The sequence below is a fragment of the Nycticebus coucang genome, chromosome 16, assembly GCF_027406575.1.
Source record: "Nycticebus coucang isolate mNycCou1 chromosome 16, mNycCou1.pri, whole genome shotgun sequence".
Classification (NCBI taxonomy): domain Eukaryota; kingdom Metazoa; phylum Chordata; class Mammalia; order Primates; family Lorisidae; genus Nycticebus; species Nycticebus coucang.
In genome coordinates this window covers 7,495,357-7,504,982 of record NC_069795.1, presented here as the reverse complement: position 1 = coordinate 7,504,982, position 9,626 = coordinate 7,495,357, and the positions used below count along the sequence as shown (strand labels likewise).

At 38.5% G+C, this 9,626-nt stretch overlaps 1 pseudogene; it reads left to right on the top strand.

Annotated features, from left to right (window-relative positions):
• Nucleotides 1–1,300: 1,300 nt before the first annotated feature.
• On the top strand, nt 1,301–1,840 carry LOC128568129 (ribosome biogenesis protein NSA2 homolog; annotated as a pseudogene).
• Nucleotides 1,841–9,626: the final 7,786 nt, after the last annotated feature.

The following is a 9,626-nucleotide window of genomic DNA, read 5'->3' as shown; positions in this document are numbered from 1 at the left end:
ATCTAATATAGATAGACATATAGGTTGTGAGAGACTATATATCCACACATATATACACATGTATCTGTACGCTTATATATTGCTTCATTAACACTAAAGTTATGGCAGCAGCACTGGAACTCATACCCTACGAAGCTTATCTAACTCACACCTTTTACCTCTAAGGCGTATCACAGCCCTCTTGTACTTAGGAACATCAGCCCGCACTTCAGTGCTACACTGGGTAGGGAGATGGAGATGGTAAAAAGTGAAATCACTGAAAAATGAAAAGTACAAAGTGTGAAAAACACAGCACCAAATAGAATGTGAAAAGGACACTTGTTCATGGTACAAGAGCTGAAACAAGAAGGCAGAAACTTGGTTCAACCACCGCTGGGAACGTGCAATTCAAGTAACTCAAAGTTGAGTTTGTGCACCCGTCTGGGAACAGCTGTGAAGACCCTGTGGGTCTAGACCAGTGGTTCTCAACCTTCCTAATGCCGCGACCCTTTAATACAGTTCCTCATGCTGTGGTGACCCCCAACCATAGAATTATTTTCCTTGGTACTTCATAACTGTAATTTTGCTACTGTTATGGACCGTAATGTAAATATCTGATATGCAGGATGTATTTTCATTGTTAAAAGGGGTCACGACCTACAGGTTGAGAACCGCTGGTCTAGATCTTAGGGTTACAAACATGTTTAGAAAGTCAGCAAATGTGTGAGCATGAAATTTTTTAATAATGAGATAGCCTGTAGCTACATCACGTGTGTGTGTGCGCACGTATTTACATACGCACATTATGTATAATAAAGATATTGAGTGTGAAACCACTTATGAAAAAAGTAAAAAAAAAGACTTTACCAAATGACATAAATAAGCATTCTTAGATAGACAGATGTCACCCCCATGAATAAGAAGTCACATACCAATGGTGGGGGTCAGAGCTGGTTTGTTTTCACATGTCCTTAACCGTCCCCATTTGTTGGTGACTGTTTTAAATATGGGGATTCTCCTTGTATTAAATTAATATGAATTTAATCTAATCTTGAACAATATTGCATCAGAACTTTTTGTGAAAAAAGACAAGTTGGCCTTTACGTTCATTAGGAAGCGTTCAGGAGTGATCGAGACAACTTTGAAGAGGAAGCAGAAGGAAAGTTGAAGTCAGAGAGACGGAGGTGGCGTTATTAACAATCCTCACGCTACTGGTTCTTAAAGCTTAGCATGAATAATAGTGATTTTGAAAGAACAGTACTGGAGACCCTAAAGTTGACAGCATCTTCGTACCCCAGAAGGCCAGAGGCTGTGCCGGGCCTCTCTGCGACCGCCGTCATGCCACAAAATGAATATATTAAATTACACCGTAAACGCTATGGATATCGCTTGGATTATCATGAGAAAAAGAGAAAAAAAGAAAGTTGAGAGGCTCATGAACGGTCAAAGAAGGCAAAGAAGATGATTGGTCTGAAGGCTAAGCTCTACCATAAACAGCGCCGAGACTCCACAGGGAGCAGTACCTGCCTGTCTGTTGGACAGCGAGGGACAGTCCCGAGCCAAAGTACTCTCCAATATGATTAAACAAAAGCGAAAAGAGAAAGCAGGAAAATGGGAAGCCCCTCTGCCCAAAGTTCGTGCCCAGGGAGAAACAGAAGTATTAAAAGTTATTCGAGCAGGAAAGAGAAAGAAGGCCTGGAAGAGGATGGTTACTGAAGTCTGCTTTGCTGGAGATGGCTTTATAAGAAAACCACCTAAATATGAAAGATTCCTCAGGCCAATGGGCTTGCGTTTCAAGAAGGCCCATGTAACACATCCTGAACGGAAAGCCATACACGTTAGGCAGGAGCTAGCTGTCTAGCTGATAGTTTTACAAAATTTACAAAAATTACTGGAAAATCCCTTGGGGAATGCTGCAGTAGTTTGCAGACACTGAAAGCTTTAAGCTTTAAATTTGAATTTATTTGTTTATTTTTTTAATTTCAGGTTAATGTGAGGGTACAAACAACCAAGTCACAATATTTGCATTTGTTAGGTAGAGTCCCTCTTGTAGTTATGTCCTGCACCTAAAAGCTGTTCCATACACCCCTATATTAGTCCCATCCAGTGGGAGCACCCCCAAAGCCCCTTCCCCTCTCCCCCTCCCTCGTTCCTGCTCCCCCCAGCTTGAATTGAAATGAGATTTTTCTCCTATGTGGGCAAGAATTCTTCACATTAGTATTGAGGATATTGGTTATTTGTTTCACATTCTTCTCAGTAAAGTATCACAAGAATAGAAAAGCAAATACTCACTGAATTTGAATTTCAAATTAAAAAAATTTTTTCCCTAAAAGTTTGGGTCAAACACACGGGTGCACATTATATACAGGACCATGTGACACAGGGCAAAATATAGTACCAAGAATTGGAGTTGCCGTGTTCTATGGTAACTCCATAAACAACATTTCTAGAAACCGCCAAAGTCACATCACTGTTCTAGGATCCCACCAGCAAGGTACAAAAAAATTTCTCCAAATTCTCGCCAACATTTCTTCTCGCCTTCCTTTTGGTAATAACCATCATAGAGGGTGTTCAGTGGCATCTTACGGTGGTTTTGAGTTGCACCTCTCTAGTAACTAATGATGTTGTGCATGTTTTTAAGCCCTTATTGGCCATTTTTGTATCTTCTTAAGAGAAATATAGATCCATTTTAAAAATTGGGTTTCTTATCTTTCTATTATTGAATCTGAAGAGTTCTTTATATATTCTGGATAAAAGTCAACCTTTTTGGAAATTTAGTAAAGCAATTGAAATAATAATGTTCCTTATACCCATGAAATGGGCCAAATTTAAAACACGTGGGAAGCATGTTGGGAAAGTGCTTGTTGTAAATCTTTGGCTGGGTATGCACGTTGTTCACATGCATCAGAGAGTAGCTTGACAAAATCTGGGAAAGTTGCAGGTCAATGGGCCTCCTTGGTATGTCTGTACAGTCTAGAAACTTCCTAGATGTCTGAGGAGACCGTTCACATGTGCTCCTCATTGTGTTGTCTGCAGTAACTCCAACTCAGAAACAATCCTGGGCCAAGCAGCAGGGGAACCCATGAATAAACTGTGAGGAAGGCACCAACAGAACACAGGACAGGAGGAAACGATTGGGTTAGATCTACTAGAGCAGCATGGGGAAAATTTGAAAGGTATAACAGCAAGTGGAAAAAGCACATTGCAGAACCATATTTAGCAGAGCCTGGCCAACTGTACAGCCAATCCATTTCCTTTCCCTGATAAACGGCACTCCTCAGCTTCCATTGCAGTTAAGCATGGCCAAGGGGCTGTGGGTGAGCTGATAAATGCAGCTCTAGCCTTGGACCCTAGAAACCTCCCATGTGACCCTCCTCTTTTTGCCCTGGATGTTGATTTTCAGGGGGACCTTGAGTCTCTGTCAGCCACAATCACAGAATGTGTACGAAGAGCAGAGTCTTTCCCTTTTCTCCCCAGCCTCACCGTACCTTCAGTGCCTGGACACTTTGCATGTTACAGAGGCTAGGAATACTTAACTAAAACAGACACCCAGGGGTGTGACACTTAAAAACCTGAGAAATATAATACTTACATATGTCATGAAGGTATTACAAGCATAGCATGTTCTAGAAGGATGCCTATTAATGTCAAGATGGAGTTTAGGGCCAGGGTGCGGTGGCTCACGCCTATAATCCTAACACTTTGGAGGCCCAGGTGGATGGATCACTTGAGCTCAGGAGCTCCAAGTCTGAGCAAGGGCGAGACCCCATCTCTACTAAAAGTAGAAAAATTAGCCAAGTGTTGTGGTGGGTGCCTGTAGTCTCAGCTACTCTTGAGTCTGAGGCAGGAAGATTGCTTGATCCCAAGAATTTGAGATTGCTATGAGCTAGGCTGATGCCACTGTATTCTAAACTGGTTAACCGAGTGAGACTATCTGGAAAAAAAAAAAAGAAAAAGATGGTGTTTAAGAGTGACATATTAACCCTGTGAACTTGTACCATTATCTATTAATAATTCAGGGGGCCTGCACACTTTTTATGTAAAGGATCAAGCAGAGAATAGGCATCTTCAACTCTGTGGGCCATATGTACCTGTCACCGTTACACAGCTCTGCTGCTGTTCCACAAAAGCTGTCATGCACAAGCGGCAGATATGTAAGCAGGTGGGCAGGCTGGACTTGGCCTGCAGGCTGCAGTTTACCAGCTCCTGATTTAACTCCCCAGCCCTCAGGCTCTTCATCTGTAGAAAGGACGCCAGTAGGAACCTACTCAAAGTGATTTTTGGAAAATAAGTTAATGAATTAGTTAATGCATGGGAGCCACTTAGCGTAATAGCTGGTGGGTAATGTTGCATGAATATAGCTATTATTGCTGCTGTTATTACTCGGGTGTTTGTTATCATTTTCGCTGCTGCTGCTCTTACATCAGGAAGTGAGGGTATGTGACTGCCACATGGTGAGGACTGGTGCCAAACTAAGGCTGGCGTGTCCACGGTTTCACTCATCCCCATCCCCTAGGAAAGGCATTGCTGTTAATCTCACTTTTATGGATGAGAGAACTGACTTGCAGGGCAACTCACTAACTAGTAAGAAATACACAGGTCAGTCTGGAACCTCTTCAACCAACCCCGAGGGCTTGACAATTCCACGCGAGGCGTGAGGATTCGGTGCGTTCCTTTTGTTCACTGATGAAGAACGTGTGGCTTCATAAACGTTTTCCTTAGCCTACTAGGTTTCAGGAGTTTGTCTTCAGATGGAGCTATTGCTAATATTATAAAGGGATATGGAGTGAGGGGGAGACTGACTGAAAGTGCCTTAAAATGCAGTAAGAGCAAGCTATCGTTCAGCTGTTGTGGTTATGCAGCCGTCAAAGGAAAATTCTAGGACAGCAGAGTTAATCTCTAGACCTGCCCAGATGAGGGGTCACTAAATACTTCAAAGTTCTTTCCAAACACACCATGTGTTGAGTTAAACATTTTTTTCCATTGATTTTTAAACTCCTGGGTATTTCAAGAGAAAGTAATGTGAAACTTCTGATTCATTTATGTGCATGTTATAAAAATGCCGTTTTATATAAAACCAATCAAAATATTGATTGAGACTTAAGGGTACAACACAATTATTTCCAAAAACAGCTCAAATTTGCAGCTGGTAATGTAAAGAAAAATTCAAGTGTAAAAGGAAAAGCATAAAAAAATTAATGAGACTTTCAGAAAGATGTATTTATTCATCTTACATCTTTTCCATGGTGTGTGTGTATGTGTGTGTTAAAAATATTTTTTTTAACTCAGTTGCTGTTGACTACTGTTTCTTTATTTACCATTTCATTATTTTGGACTTTTATTTTGGTTTCTCCTTACTATCTTCGGTTTTTCTTTTTCTAACTTATTGCATTGACTGTTTAATTGACTATTAATTACCACATTAATTTGAAGACAGAATTTTTTTCTAATGAATGTGTTCAAGTCTCTATTGTAGTCCCTTTTAAGTACCACTGTGGTGAATGCTACATTTGGGAGTATAGTATTTTAATTTTCATTCGTTTCTAACAGTCTTCAATTTTACCCTTTTCTATGACTCGTGTTTATTTAAAAGTGTGTTTATAATCTTCCAGATGTTTGAAAACACGCATTTTTAATTAACTTAAAATTCTTATATTCAACTTTATAAATGTTGTATCAAAAGACATGGTCTCATGATATATGTTCTTCGATATTTTAAAGATTTGCTTTGTGGCTTAATAAGAGGTCAATTTTTGTAAGTTTCACATGGGTGCGTAAAAACAGTATGTGCCTGGTAGTTATGAGGTAAGGGCTCCCTAAATGCTCGATAAATCTTGTTGATTTGAAAATTCTATGTGCATAAGAATTTTTCTGTCCAATCTGTTAATTTCTGAGATAAGGCATGCTGTAAATTTCAATTCTTATTGTAGATTTTTCAGTTTTACCTGATAATTCTCTTCTTGCTCATTTATTTTTAGGACATAGTTAAATTGTAGAATTTCAGAATCTTAATATTTTTTCTTAAATGATTCCTATTTTATGATATGGTGACCCTCATTATCTCTTATAATTATTTTTTTAACCTTAACATTTATTTTTTGACTAATAGCTACATCAATTTTCTTCTTCTTAATCTCTGTTATAGCTTCACTTTTTCTTATTTTAGTTTAAATAGAATATAGCTGGAGTTTTAAAAATCCAATTTGAAAATCCCTATTTTTAAATTAATGAATGAAATCAGGTATTGTTATTAGACTTTTGACAAATTAATGTCATTTTTGAGTTTTATACATACCACTTTATTTTGGTTCTTTTCTTCTTCTCTGTTACTTTCTTTTTCTTTTAGAAGTTAAGATATTTTTATCCCCCCCCCCACCTTTTATCTCCAAGCTTGTGTTAGTTATATATTGTATTTCTGGTATTTTACTATTAATACTTTAATATTTACCTTGCATGCATATTCTGATTCTAATTTTAATGATTCTCTTAACCATTCTCATTAAATACACAAACATGTCCATTTGCTATAAGTTCAGGTATCCCCCCCGCCCCCCGTCAGTACTGTAATTATCAAATAGTTTAGTTGAACCTCATTTTTACACTTTATATTTAGTTAAAACTTTTATTTTTAATTATTATGGGCATGTTATGGTTGTATCGTTGTATGACTAATTAGGGTAGCTGTGAAGTTTTGATACAATGTGAACTAATCAAATCAGGATTATTGTGGTGATCATCACCTCAGGCATTTAGCATTTCTTTGGGTTAGGAACATTCCAATTCCACTCCTTTAGTTATTTTAAAGTATACCCCAACTTACTGTTGGATGTAGTCATTCTGTTGTGCTATTGAATATTGTTCTGTCTATTTAATTATCTAATTATTTGTGTGCTCATCAACCATCTCTCCATATCCTGTTACCCCCTTCTCAGCCTCTGGTAACCAAAATATCAGTGGTGGTAATGTTGATAAATACTGGTATATTGAATTATTTTCCTAAATGTACTAAGAGGCCAAAACTCATATTGCATGACTAATTTATAGGGATTAGAATTTTCTAACATATTTATTGAGGTACAATTTACATAGCAGACAATTCACACATTAGAAGTGTGTAATACAATGGTTTTTAGTTTGTTTGCAGAGTGGTGCCATCACCACAGTCCATTTTGTATTTTCATCACCCACAAAAGAAATCCAGTGCGTTTTGGTCAACGTCTCCCCATCTTCCCCCGCCCTCCCCCCGACCCCAGGCCCTGTTCTGTACATGTCCGATGTACAAAATTATACAATGTGTGACTTTTTGTGCCCAACTTCTTTCACCTAGCATAATGTTTTCAAAGCTCACCCACACTGTGGTGTGTATTAATATTTCATTCTTTTTGTGCTGAATAACGTAGTGTATCAATGTGCCATATTTTATTTATGCATTCCTAAGCTGATAGGCACTGTGTTCCCACTCTTTGGCTGATCTGAATAGCACTGCCATGAACATTATGTGCAAGTTTTTCTGTGGATATATGTTTTATTTCTTCTAGAAATGGGGTTACTGAATCATATGATGACTCTATGCTCAACATTTCAACAAACTACCAAACTGGTTTCCAAAGTAGTTGGACCATCTTACACTAGTAAGGTAGGAAGGTTCCCATTTCTCCACATCCTTGCCAATGCTGTCTTTTTCATTCTAACTAGCCTTGTGGTTCTGAAATGGCATCTCACTGTGCTTTTGATTTGCATTTCCCCAATAGTTAATGATGTTGAACATCTTTTCATGTTTTTATTAACCTGTTGTTTAACTTCTTTGTGGAAATGTCTACCCATTTTTAACTCAGTCTTTTATATTTTTATTATCGAGTAGTTAAAACAAATTTTCACCTAGTCTGGACACCAGGATCTTCCCAGATATAATATATGATTTGCAAAGCTTTTCTCTCCTTCTGTGGGTGGCACTTTCACTTTCTTGATTACATCATTTGTAGCACAAAAGTTTGTATTTGCTAATGTTCATTTATCTAATATTTTCTCTTGTCACTTATTTTTTTATGTCGTATGTGAAGCATTGTCTAACCCCAGGTCACAATAGTTTGTTTCATGTTTCCTTTGAAAAGTTTTATAGTTTCAGATCCGATAATTAGATCTACGATATTTTGAGTAACACAAAGTCCTCTTGTTGAAATTAATTGACCCTAAAGATCAACGTTTATTTGGATTCACAGTTTTGTTCTATTATCTGTATGTCTATCCTGTGTCAGTACCACACTGTCTCATTTAGTAGACTTTTATAAGAAGTATGGAAACGTGAGTTCTTCAACCTTCTTCTTCTCCAACGTTCTTTTTTTGGCTATCCTGGCTTCTTCGAACTCCTGCTAAATTGTAGAATCATTTTGTCAACTTCTGTAAAACAGCCAGGTGGAATTTTGATAGATGTTGCATTGAGTCTGTAGATGAGCACTATTATTTTTGCAATATCAAATCTTTTGATCTGTGAACATGGAATGTCTTTCCATTCATTTGGTCTTCTTTAATTCCTTTCAACAACATTTTGTAGCATGCAAAATGTTATGTTATAGTAGTGTAGTGCTCACTGCATAAGTCTTATACTTTATCATTAGATTTATTTTTAACCATACTTTTTTTGGAGGATGCTATTATAAATGGAATCTTTTTTTTTTTTTTTTTTTGAGACAGAGTCTAATTCCATCAACCTTGGTACCATGCCGTGGTGTCACAGCCCACAGCAAATCCAAACTCTTGGGCTCAAGTCATCCTCTTGCTTTAGCCTCCCAAGTATCTGGGACTACAGGTGTGCAGCAGCACACTCGGCTAGTTTTTTCTATTTTTAGTAAAGACTGGGTTTCACTTTGCTCAGGCTGGTCTCAAACTCCTGGGCTCAGCTCAAGCAATCCACCTGCCTCAGCCTCCCCAAGTACTAGAATGACAGATATGAGCCCACTGCACCTGGCAAAATCTTTTTCCTTAATTTCATTTTCAGATTGTTCATTGCTAGCAGATAACATTACAGTTGATTTTATATATTAATCTTGTGTACCATAACCGTGATAAATTAATTTATTCTAATAATTTTTAGTGGATTCCTTAGTACATTCTTGTATACAAGATCATGTCATATGGACTCTCGTCACGGCGCATATGGTGGTGTTGCGCATCCTGGGGACCTTGTGAGGCAAAGAAAAATGTCACTGGGTGCCAGATAAGCAACAAGAATGAAAGCTGCTGAGGGAGGAGACAAGATGGCTGACTGAAGCCAGCTTTCCACAGAGGCTCCCATCCAGTAGGAGAATTAAAGGACAAAAATTCAGCAAGTAACCTGGTGGATTTGAGCTGCACTAAGAAAGAAGGTAGAAGAACGCATGTCAACCCCGCTGAGGTGAGCTGCGACCACAAGGATACAAACAAAACGTACAAAAATCCATCACCAAGTGGACGGGAGTCCCCTCCCTCATGAGAACGGCTCAGAGTGCCCCAAAAACAATCGGGCAGAGTTCAAAGGTCCTCCCACTACACTCCAAGGGAGAGACCATCTAAAAACTGGACCTACCTCCCCAACTAGGGTGCCACGGCATCCTCCTGCCAGGCATAAAACTGTATAAACTGTATATAGTCTCTACCTGGAATTCTGAGCT